A 13,099-nucleotide genomic window follows, 5' to 3' on the forward strand; every position below is an offset into this window, starting at 1 on the left:
GCATCGTGCTCCCATCTGTATTCACTGTAGCAGCCATAGACTTGGCAGTGTAAAACCAGACTATATCCTTCAACTACTTATTTTTCCTGATCTTCTTTAGATCTTTTTTTTAGGAGATCATTAGTCTTTACCCCTTCAGGAACCACTTTGAGTACAACATAAAATGCAGTTTGGAGAACACACACAGACACACACACACACATACACACACACACACACTACTGTATACTGTGTACATACAGTACATTCATTGTCATGCGTGAGTAAGTGTTGAACAAACTGATGCATGTGTGATAGATCCTGAAGGAGCTGGTAGCCTTTGGTGGCTTTGAATGGATTTGAAATGGATGAGAGGATCTGAATCTGACTTTGTTGGAAAGGGTGCATCCATATGTATATTGTCTGTGTTTCTAGAAAATTTGGACCGCTTAAAAAGTATTGCTGTCTGTCTACTGTCAAATTAGTTTTTGTTTAGTAATTCTAGACTTTGCTGAAAGGTTGTAAATAATTGCAGTTATTGCTGATAAAGTATTCAGCTTCTGCAAAAGCTGCTGAGTTTGCAGTCACTGTCTTTCCGACTGCTGTTTGAATCACACTGTCTCAATTTCACTGTCTCGGTTTTCCTCAGAACCAGGTGATCTGTCCATCTGTCTCACTTCTTTCTGTTTGCAGTTTGTCACCGCTTCTCCCTCTGCGTCATGCCTCATTTTCCTGCCTCAAGGGTATGTACAGTATTTGCTGGTTTGGATGTTGTGGAGAGTTATCCACTTGGCCTTGGGCTAAAGCTGCTGCGGTCAAATAACTGGGCTTTGCTCCGGCCAAAACCAGCGACTCCAGTCATAGAAAAAATTAGAGAATAAAAATGAGGTGATTGAAGCCAGTGGAAACAACAGTGAGATTGTGTGTGCGCTCAAGACTGATCCCAGTTTGTTTCTCCTGATTCTGATATTTAAAGTCAGGGCTTTGTCCAAGTCCAATACCGATTTTGTTTCTGTATTCCCCACAAATCTTGGATCAATCTTATGTAAGGTACTGTTGCTCGAGGCTATAACTACTGTTACTAATAACTGTTTTATTACCAATCCAGTATTTTGGTTTGATGTATCAGGTGTGTGTGTGTGTATGTGCGTGTGCGCGTAGGATAAAAACTCTTGAACATCTAAGTGTTAATATTCATTTTGCCCGTCTTTGCATGTATATCTAAACCAGTCATTATTTGTATGCTTTTAGATGGAAAACCCACCAAGATCCTTCACTTATCAGAATCACTCTGTGACATTTTATTGTGTCTTCACTGTACGTGAAAAATGGGATTTATGCTTTTAATGAATGTGTAAAACGAGAGAGGAGGAGGAGGACATTAGCGACTGTTTCACACAAAATATTCTCGTTCTTGTTCTCCAATGTTCTCCTGGTCCATGCATCAGTAGTCAGATACTTTACCAGAGGGGAAATTACCACACACCGCTTTGTCTTTCAACCCAGGCCCAAAAGACATTTCTCAAGTCCCAATTATCCTCTGCACCTTTTTTCACTCCTTTTAAAGAAATGGGGACTTGGAATGAGCTCAGCACAGGAGACTGGAGAGGGCAATCTTTACACTTCCCGGCTCTGTAAAACACAGATGTCAATAAATCCCCTCGACGGACAAAAATGTAATTTTAGACCTTTCCGCATCGGCCTTGTGCATCCGTCACTGTGTCATTTTCTACGTGTTACACCTACAGTTAATTGCTCCCCTGAGATTAGGTTTTTAGTTTAATGACTGCAGAGAGGAGGAGTGTAAGTCCTGTCATAAAAATCAGATCTACAAAGTGGGGAGTCTCCAGGAGCTGCTGCTAGCTTATAAGGGCGGATTTCACCACTTCAGCCCAATGTTGGGCAAACATGAATCATTCTCTCTCTCTCTCTCTCTCTCTCTCTCTCTCTCTCTCTCTCTCTCTCTCTCTCTCTCTCTCTCATGCATGCATCCTTCTGTGCACAGAAAATGTGATCCTACTCTGCAGATCAAGTTTAATTTTATTAACTTTTAAAAGGTAATGCTTGGTTGACTTTTTTTGTCCTGTCAACGTCACTTTCAGTCAACACAGAAGCTGCAGTAGTGGTTGCTACCTACCGGACTCTACATAGCGTGTTTAAATTATGTAAATGTATCTAATTTGCATTTTAGTTTGTGCAACATTACAACATTTTTTTAAATAAAATTAGTGTCACTGTTGGATGCAAAAACTAAATATCTACAGCTTTACACTCTTTAGTCAGTCAGGTGCACAAACCCACACACACATATGCTTGTGAACACGCACTTCTCTACACACATCATGCTCTCTCTCTTCGCATCACACTCTGTTCTTTCCACTGATCGTGCATTCACACATAAACGCGCACACACCTATAGACCGATTCACTCTTACTTAAAATACTGCTCAGCGATTGATAGGTGCTGCTGACACTGGCCTTATGGAGCTTTGTGTGTGTGTGTATGAGAGCGTTAAATGAAAGGCGAGGGGGTGTTGGAATGGAGAGGTACAGAGAGGAGTGGTGAGGAGGCTTTGAAGAATAATACCCTTTCGGCAGGGTCAGGGAGGCGTCTGCAATGACAGCCACTGACAGCAGCTTTAGCAGCCTCAATTAAATGCCTTTATACGATGAATATCGTTAGAAAACAGTGGTCTCTTGATGTCACTGGAAAAACCGTGTTTCCAGTAGGGCTGTGGAAACCATGGTTCTTTTAAAAGTAGGTTGTCTGGTACATATTTTTTGATTGAAACTTTCTGTGTATTAAATGGAGCCCGACTTATGCTGGGTTTTGTTACTCAGCAGATGGAGTTACCCAGTTGTTATGGAAATGTAGATTTTTTGAGCTCTTTAAGTTCATGTTCTTGTCCATGTTAACTCAAAAGTACAGTAGTTGATGAAACAATCTCAACACAAAGTCCATTTAGTAGCAGTTCCAGAGCTTTTGAATGTATCACACTGGGTTGCTCCCTTTGCTCAGTTCTTATGGAGATGCTGATGTTAATTTCTTATATTTCTGAGCTCTTTAAGGTTCACATATTTGACCAAAAATCGTTTAAAAGCTGCAGAATAGCTACTGAGTGGACCTTGTGCTGAAATTGTTTAACTGCTGTTTACACGCCATTACCACAGCTCCTCGGCATTGACTAACCACTACAACCCCCACTGCAGCTCTGGACAACAAACCGGTCACCGATTACTTTTCCTTTCTTCCATTGACCCCTCCACCAGGTGTTTGTGATGCTAGCTCCCTCTGCAGGCATGAACCTGTACTACAGGGTTCCGCTAACTCCCCCTATTGGCCTCGTCTGTAACCACTCTCACCGGACACTTTGCCAATACAGGCCATTGTTAGGGGCAGGGCCCACCGCCCACACACTTTATAAAGGCGACATAAGCACTAGGAACCTCCGTCGGCTGCCTCGTGCTGCTGCTGCTTGCTCTTCTGCTGTTCCAATCAAAAATGTGTTTGATAAATGCACGCGGTATACCGAACAAGGCTCACATTTTAAATGACTTATTTAAAAGGGAACATCTGGGTTTTTATTTCTGACTGAAGCCTGGCAAAGGAGCATGGAGTTTATCATTTAAATGAATTTTGTCCCACAGACTGTTAATTTCTTGTGACTCCACGGCTATTGGGTCACGGTGGTGGTCTCGCTGTGGTCTGGAAAAATCTATTACTTTGTCAATTGGTGAGCACAGAATTGAAACTGACTAAAGTTGGTTGGCTAAAGCCATTTTATTCTGTTTTAATCTACCGAACCCCTGGTCCAGCTGGCCAGTTTTGATAAGATATCACTGACTTCCTGACCTCTATTATTAAGTTTGACCAAGTGTTATTAGTTGGTGATTTTAACTTGCACATCAGTTTTGCTGCCAACTGTGTAGCAGTAATAGTAGTAATTTATTATATTACGGAATCCTTAAATTTCAGCAGCATGTTTCCAGCGCCATTTACACAGGTGCACTGTTAAATGTTTCTGTAAATTTACACCCAAATTTCAACATGATTAACCTGTTATATTTAATAACTGCGCCTTACTGTCAATTTTTAGGGAATATTTGTTAAATAACACCAAATGTTTGTTATTTTACATCTCATTGTTAAATAACACTCATTTTTGTTATTTAACCGCACATCTATCTGAAATAACATGTTCATACAGTATTTTTTGGATTCTGGGAAGGAGCGTAGAAGAAGGCATTTGAACCTGCAACAAACACACGGAGATCCATGTCGGAAGATCGCGGTTGTAATATCGACCAAAATCTCAATAATCAGGTGAGATCAACTCGAATTTCTTTAAAGTCATGTATAGTTTTAACATCAGTGATGTTGATGTATACTAAATGCCACGGACTTGCATGACATGAAATGAACCTTTTATATATGTCAATGAAATTAACTAACTTAGCTAGCTAGCTGCTAGGTGATTCCAGCTAGCAAGATTTCGATAGTTTGTCCATTAATCTTAGAAAACAATTTATTTCAATGTCCATTCATGTATACGATCTAAATCTATAAATAATAGGCTAACGTTATGCCTAAGTAGCATTCCCGTGGTCAAGTTTGTGTGCCATTCTTGCCATGTCTTTCATTCATTGCCATGTCTGGTTAAAGCAGGTTCATCCTGAAAATCAAACGGCTAAATACATTTACTGATAGCTGTTAATGATGCTAGATAGTTGGTCTAAGACTGTATTTGATGATTTCATGTCAGCTGCTCATCTTTGATGGATTATAGCAGTTTGGGCTACAAACTGTCCAATCCAGCAAAAACAGCTACTACTGATTGGGCTAGTGCTGTATCTATGTGAACAGCTATCTCTCTTTTAATTGCATTGGGATAGTGCACCCGGTTTTGTGCTTTTTTGCTGTTTGGATTATCATTGACTTGTAGATAAATGTGTACATTTGTTTTTGTTTTAAATTACAGATGCAGATGCAGGGTACCATCCCTGATCACACTGCTGATCAAGATGATCTCCCATATCTTGTATGTAGTGAATTCAATGTTATCAAACTAAACTCTGTATTCAAAATGAAAACTAAAACAGAAATTTGAAAGTTAAAACATTTGTTTCAGGAGAAACGGGAAGCCGCTTCCAGCGCTGGATGCTCAGCATTGAGGGCCAAATTGTGTGCGAAGGGACCCAGTCCACCTTTGTGACAGAACTGGCGTCTTTTTTTTCTTCCTGTTTTTACATCTTTAACCTACAGTACCAAGAGGAGGCAGCCTGCACGCTTGAATTCATCCAGAGGTAAGATATTGTCTGTTAAAACCTGCATTTGTTCTGGCCTAGCTGTGGCTCAAGCATGGTTTTAACAGGTCTGGTGATGGGATTTAGCAATTAACTTTGCTTTAGAAAGTTTGAGTGCAACTTACAATATTCATAGAGGCAAGAAAATAGTGCATGTTGAGTATAGTTCATGTACTAGTTCATGTATTTGTTGACTTTGTTGTGCTGTTAGTCTGTGTGAATTACTAGATTTTCAACTAGTGTATAATTTTTTCAGATGCTTTGTGGGTATAAACCCAGAAAAAAAGGACAAAGGTTGCAAAGAGGAAAAAAACGAAGAACGGTCAATTCACACGTCACCATCCTCTTGCGTAGGCTCATGGACTTTCAGTGGGATTTCATTTGAAAATGGTGAGTTAGATGTATACATTACACATATGTTCAAACAGCAATGATTCAGGAGACTGGGGAAATTCATCCTCAACTCCCTTTCAAAGTTAGAATGCTGAACTCCTCTTCCATGCTCTTTTGTCATTCTGTTTTTGTTCTTTCAGTTACTTTTACTCATCACACTTTCTATTATTTTATGTTATTCTGTCTGTTTTGTGCTCTGTTCCTGAAATTAGCTTTTGGTAAAGCCATGTGATTTAATTTTGGATCAAAATGAAATTCATGGATCTCTCTTTTTTTTCTCTCTCTTAGAACCAAGACGTTCCAAAGGATCCTCATTGTGTGCTTTGTTTTACAAAATGGTTAGTGGTCTAAGCAGTGACAGTGTTATTATTGTTTATTGCTCTTTACAGTATTGACCAGGAGTTCCATGAATTTAAGTTAAGTCTTAGCTTGAATGTATTCATCCACGTTGAATTTAAGTGGTTTGGGTAACATTAAGTGTTGAGGTTCAGTATTTTGTTATATTGAACAATGTATTTGGGTTTAAAAATGTATTTGCTACAACTATTTTTAAGCCATAAACATGAGATTTGTTTGTCATTAATCTCAGCCTATGTGTAACATTTTTGAGTGACCAGGAGTTTGAGTCTTACAGGGAGGTGTGTTCAGGTGCATTCTGGGTGTGCTGGTCTTACAGGGAGGTGTGTTCAGGTGCATTCTGGGTGTATTGCTATCTTGAGGCAGTGGGAAGTGATGGCACCATTGACCAACACAAACCTGGTCTAAAGTCAATAACGCAGCATTTCATTGTTATTTTAACAGAGCATTAGTAAAATGCTCCTAGGCTCGGCACAGCACACACACACTATGCTTGATACACCACAGGGACATACAGCACACACAAACACACAGACAAACATGCAGAAGATTACAGATAAATCCTCCATCATAATAGCAATGCTCCAAACGCACCTGGCTTTTTAAAGGGAATGGGAGATGATCTCTGATTGGTTGATTGCATGTTACGCCCAAAACACACCTCTGATTAATGAAGACACTAAGAACAACCCTTTAGGACCAGGCCTGTTGACCTAGCAAAAGTGGATTTGGACATGCTCTAAACACACCTGCGCGCAGGCTTCTCCACTTACTTAGATCCTTAAAATAGGGCCCACAGTGTTGTAGATGTCAGCAATGAACATGATGTATTTTTCTGTGATTGATCCAATCTATGTGTGCTTACATTTGTAAGTATTTACCTTTCAGTGTTTGTATTACAATAAAAAAAGTTAATTTCAACACGGAACTAGATAGTTTTCTTTCACTTAACAAATGTATTATGCTTATTTTTGTATTAACTCATGCTAGAATATGTCTATTACAATCAGTGGTACACATAAAATAATTAAAATTACATTTAAAAAGCAATATTTAATGGAAACAAAATAAATGGTGATTTAACATCAATTTCCTGTAAAAAAAACATTAACAGGAATAAACTGTTAAAATAACAGGAAAATAATGGTAACACTGCTGCCAGTAATTTCCTGTTTTTTCTATGATTTACAGTAAAGTCCTGTTAAAAAACATTACGGGGAGTGCACTGTAAAAAAAACATTAACAAGAATAAACTGTTAAAATAACAGGAAAATAATGGTAACCCTGCTGCCAGTAATTTCCTGTTATTTAACAGGGAAATATTTAACAGTGTGGTCAAACCTTGGACCTTGTTTTTTCTCTGGGGTTAGATATCGGTCAGATCCGTTGTGAGGACCTACTGTATTTTCTTTAATCTCTCTATAAATGTTGAACTTCTATGTCCTAAAAGAACACTACTATTTCTTTTAATACACTGGTGAATGATGCTTAGTATAACCGCCACTCAACGCATTACCATGTTTCTCCACAGATGATTGCGATCAGTTCCTTACCTTCTTTGTTGATAAGGTGACTGCTATTAGACCTAGTATTCATCCTGTGGCCTACACACACAATTCAAGCCATTCTCTCTCTCTTACGGTTTTGGACTCTTCCCAACCTATCGGCTTACAAGACTTGCTAGAATTAATTACACAAATTAATTGAGATCTGTAGTTTCAACTGCTGAACTTGAGATGCTCATACATGCATTTATCTCTTCCCGCATTGATTACTGCAACTCACTGTTCTCTGCACTTGGTATGTCTGCCCTTGATTGCCTTCAATCCATCCAAAATGCTGCCACAAGGCTACTTACTGTACAAGGTCATCTAGACGGTCTCACATCACCCCTGTACTCAAGACCCTGCACTGGCTACCTGTTAAATATAGAATTTCATTTAAGATTCTCACATTAACATGAGAGCATTGCACGGTCAGTCACCTGCATATGTGGTTAACCTACTGGAACCTCATTTGACAGCGCGTCCTCTAAGGTCCAATATTTCAAATTTGCGAACTGTTCCTCGTTCCCGGCTTCGGACCCGTGGTGACCGAGCCTTCTGAGTCGGTAGCACCGAGACTTTGGAATGCTCTACCTGCTCTAATATGATCTGCTGTCTCTGTTGACTCTTTTTTAAACAGGCGTTTGGTTGACCTGTCTGCACTTTGTTTTTGTTTTTATGTATTACTTTGTGATTTTAATTTTGCACTGTTTTAATATGTATCATATTGTATGTTTTATGTAAAGCACTTTGTGATTTTTATCTGTGAAAAGCGTTATATAAATTTTACTTACTTACTTACTTACTTACTTTCCAAGGTCAAGGATAAACTTTCAATCTCAACAAACATTTTTGATGAAGTTCGTTTAAATTGGTTTTAAATATTTGCTACCACATATGTACTTAGTGGGACATTTTACATTTGAAAATTAAACTTGTCAGTCCTCTCTGGTGGACACACCAGGTATTACAAGCTTTGGCATTTCTTTGCTGCAATATTCATAAACTAAAATGGGTTTATAACATCTGCCAATGCCAATGTATCGGTTGGCCTCTAATATTGAATGACGAACATGCATTTCCAATGAAGGAATTAACTGCGTTTGATGAGTGCACACTTGAACTTTTCATCTTGTTGCTACAAATCAATCACATACCTCTGAAGTGCTGCTCTGTGCTCACAAAACAGGATTAAGTCCACATCTTTGTGATTAAGGACACAAATCACACAAAATCTTTAAGCATAAGGATTTACTTTGGCATCTTGAGATTAGGATTTACCAAAAGCGTCATACATTGGCACCTGAAGAAACCAAAACTATTTCAAAGAGCCAGTGGTGGCTAACTAAATAACATGTTTTTATGGGCTAAGGCGTGTAGGTCTATTAGTAAACCACTTGCTATGTTGAGGTTAGTGTTTGAGAGTGCCAGATTCCATTGGGTTGTTTTCTTTGGTGAGTGAGTGTGTACGTGTTTGTCTGACTGTCTGGACATCTCTGTTTGACGATAACTAGGTAATTGGTACATGTATGTAAACCCACAAATATGCCTACATCCTGTTGTCTTTGTTTGTATGCTTTTTATGTGATTTGTTTCACATTGTCCAGGTCTGATTGTGCAAGATTTTAGTTTCTGGATCTATTAGTTGTGTTTTCGAACCTGAGTAAGACACTCTGTTCCAAGTAGTTATCCAAATTCAACTTCAGTTCATGTTTGAAATGCCGTGTGTTGGCAAGAAAGCAGTCCCCCAAGACCTGATACGGATCACCCAACTGAGGAGAACACAAAAGCATACAAATATAATCTGTTTCAATTCAGGGTATCCAAACACTAAATGCAGGTGTTTCCCAGCAACCGCAAATTTGTATTGGTATTTCAGTTTTCTTGGAGAAGTAGAAGTATGTGCAACATCATCGTATGTTCCACATTTCTCTTGATTTATGGTGAGGTTTAGAGCTTTTGTAAAAATCCATGGCAACTGAAGCCGAGTCTGTACGTTCCCAAAATGTGTCCTCTTCAAATGGCCTCCCAGCTTGTGCTCCCCCCTGATGTTGTGAGGTCTAAAACAACTTATCAACGAGTCTACCAACGAGGGTCAAATCCAGAACAAACCTCATTTGTAATTTGAAACCTCTCCAATAATATGTACTACAAACACTGACGTCTCTTCAATTCCCCGCTCTATTAGAGGAAATCTCCACCTGCAGTTGGTGCCAAGACAAATAAATCCCTCAGGAGAAGAAAGAAGGGGAGGACAGAAAGAGGAACATGAGGAAGAATTGCAACAACAGTCAACATAACAATGGAAAATGCTGCATCTCTCTCCACAGTGTGGTTGAGCTATGTCTGGATGAGATGGGATACATTTTCATGGATGCTTTAAGGCAGCGACGGTCCCCAAATCATTCCCTGCGTATAAGCACTTTCAACACGCCAGTCTGGAGTCAAGAAAAGCATTGCGCTTCACCACACTGTTGCCTTTGTTTATTTCAAAATCAAAGCTCGGCCTTAGAGATGATGCTGTGGTTGCTCTGGGCTTTGGGTAGTGAGGTAATGATCTCATGAATGTCACAAATATTACTTAACTCGTGGGATTTCTTCCACTCTTGAAACGTAATTCTGTAAAAAGAAAACGGATTTTTATGTCACGTGGATAATTACCAACACAGCCACGATACAGTTTACTGGCAGAGAAATTTCCAGCTGTCTAACATAGCAGTGTTAGAGAGGCAGTTTCTTTACCATCAGCCTCAATAGAAACTCACCTCCTACTTGCTGCTGCTCAGAGGCATCTTGGATAACATCCAAAAATGACGACCTGAAGAAGAAATGCGTACAACAGAAAATGAATCATACCACTAAATCACAGAATAACTCCTGGACATTGCAAATTGATGTTTAAGAATTTAATGGATGGATTTTTTGTCTTAAAAAACATGACAAAAAGAATCTGTAGCTGATGAAATCTGCTTTATTCACTATAAAAATAAATAGTAACTAGTAATGTAAGTCACAGTAACCGTTTATTGAAACTGATACATGTGTAACAAATTAAGCACACTGGTTTTTATCCTGTTAAAAACATGAATGCAGCACAAAAACCTCATGATGAAATTAGCCAGTAACCAAACCATGCACTCAGTGATATGTAACATATTGTGCAAACTATGTGATTGTACATCTAGTTGTAGAACATTCAACATATCAAAAATAAAACTGTAAGACCTCCATAAAAAAGACAAGCGGATATACGTAAAGCTGATACTATATACCTTTCATATTTACTGTATATACAGGCCTACTGAGAGAAACAAAACATACCATTTACATATTCAAAATGTCAAACACATGCCGTAAACATTTAAAAAGAAATATAATGAATATAAATAACTCAAGATACATGAGGCAGATTGCCAAGCCAGTCTGACCCCGCCATCGTCCAACTGGCACTAAGACCGTAACTGCCGTTGTTATTCTTCCTCCCACTCAATCAAACCAGCTTTCCTCGTCCAATTACCCAGAATGCCGTGTCCGACTGGGACACGATCAGTGCCTAAAATGTTTCTCTCACCGCTTCGTTCCGCCAGCACAATACTGGAGACCAGTGGGGGGATAATTGAATGAGTTTCTCATTTGCCAGCCAAGATAGCCTTTCCCTTTGGCATCACATTGTGGAATTAGGTTCTCTCTCTCTCCTGTGTCTCTCCTCCTCTCATTGTTCCTAGTTGAGTTTGATGAATGGTGTGACAGAAACCGTCAAGCTAACACACACAGCCGTCCAGCCTACCGTGTCTGGCAATTAACTGACACTGTCCGCACTCTCTTCTCCAACACTTTGGATGCCATTACACTTCTCAGTCAAACTGGGCTCAGTTTGGGCCTGCTTAGAAGTCCACATTACACATGGAGACTTTAGTGAAGACTTTTAAATCATTAGGTAGTGGTGAGTAAGTCACTGGTTGCCAAATTGGGAGCATTTTCCTGTAATGGCTCTCCTGTTCTAGGAATAGTTTTCCATCCCTAATGTTTTGCCAACTATACCCCAGACAGGTTAACAATTATCCAAAAACATCTTCTGTGGTTTTGGTAACCTCCACTTTAAGCACAATGATTGATGAGCGATCCTCTCCTAAAATATTGTGCAGCTTTTAGTGTCTACTCCTCCTAAAGTACAGATACAAACTTTCTCTGGGATGGGACACCATGTGGGGTTGATTGATGTGCAGATGGCAGTGCAGGAGATGTCTAATGGTGTAGACACATACAGCCGACGGGCGACCGTTGACAGAAAACCCCGTTGATATGATCAGTCGCGTCCCTGAGGTCCAAAAAAGTGCCACAGAACACACCAAAAAGACGAGCGGAGACGAGACGTAATACATCTCTATAACAGCAGGCGGCGCTAATCTGTAATGTTGCCCAAGAAATGAAAACCGGCAGCTGATTGGACGAACGCGTCACATGGGTTTGTTTTCTCCGGAAATTCAGAGCCAGACTGTCATGGCGGCCGTTCAGAATACGATCTCATATTGTACTAAAATAGTTCACTGAAACGTGTTTCTGAAAACATTTTAAGCGAGAAATAGGCCATGCAGTTACTGAATCTGTCTTCATTTCAGCTCAACAAAGGTCAGTTTAAAAGATTTTCATCAGATTTTGAGAGACTGTAGTCACCTCATTCCGCTCATCATTTCCAGGTGAGTCCCGACTTCCCTGCCGCCGACCGAACATGTCAGGTCGGCCAAAATGAACGCTGACAGCCCCCCAGACGGACGACGGCACGGGACACACCGAACAGATTTGAGTCACTGACCTCGCCAGACTGTCCCACGGCTGATAATCGGCCTGATGTGTCCCGGCCTTTAGTCTTATACATGGATGTTTGATATATCATAGTACATGCATCTAGTATAAATGCTCACACATCCCACACTTGCTTAAATTGTGCATACTTTAATGCAGAACATATCCCAAAGCACACATTCACACAACCACAACAAACAATTCTTTATTTTTATTATTCTGACAAGTTATGATAGCTTCTTGTGATATTGCAGTTGGGAGCATAGGCCGCTTTAACAAACATCTTACTTTTTGAAGAACTACAGGTTTGATTTTTCAGCATTACCTCTGAGGGCAATACTTTTTGGCAGCCAATCTAAAATTGTGGGTGTTAAATTCACCAGCATGAGAGCGTTTTGAAACTTGTGTTACCAAGTAACGACAACACACTTTGCCAAAAAAAAAAAAGATGACCTGACGTTTATGAGATGGACTGTCTGCTGTATGTGTGGCAACTTTCAAGTCTCTACAAGTTAATTTATGTACCACACTGTTATGAACTGTAACTGACAGGCTGAGTAGTAGAAAACTTATCCAAAAACTTTATTTAGGAACTTTACTTCAATTTTTTGTGTAAAGTTTACATGATTTGCACTACATAAACTAACACGTATTAAGCCACATGTATGGCCCTGAGCATCCTGGGTGGCCCTTATGGAAACCAATCTTCTTACCCTTAC

At 39.6% G+C, this 13,099-nt stretch overlaps 1 protein-coding gene and 1 long non-coding RNA gene across 4 annotated transcripts in view; both read left to right on the plus strand.

Moving 5' to 3' along the window:
* svep1 (sushi, von Willebrand factor type A, EGF and pentraxin domain containing 1) overlaps nucleotides 1-13,099 on the plus strand; it is a 118,237-nt gene that overhangs the window by 19,531 nt on the left and 85,607 nt on the right. The gene's annotated exons all lie outside the window — the stretch shown is intronic.
* Nucleotides 4,940-6,306, plus strand: LOC120573206. 2 transcript variants are annotated; one of them, XR_005641661.1, is made up of 4 exons: nucleotides 4,961-5,018; nucleotides 5,109-5,283; nucleotides 5,540-5,673; nucleotides 5,965-6,306. It is a non-coding gene; the product is annotated as an uncharacterized LOC120573206 (long non-coding RNA). The 2 variants fall into 2 exon arrangements; XR_005641660.1 differs by having other exon boundaries at nucleotides 4,940-5,283.

Source organism: Perca fluviatilis, chromosome 14, assembly GCF_010015445.1.
Source record: "Perca fluviatilis chromosome 14, GENO_Pfluv_1.0, whole genome shotgun sequence".
Classification (NCBI taxonomy): Eukaryota; Metazoa; Chordata; class Actinopteri; order Perciformes; family Percidae; genus Perca; species Perca fluviatilis.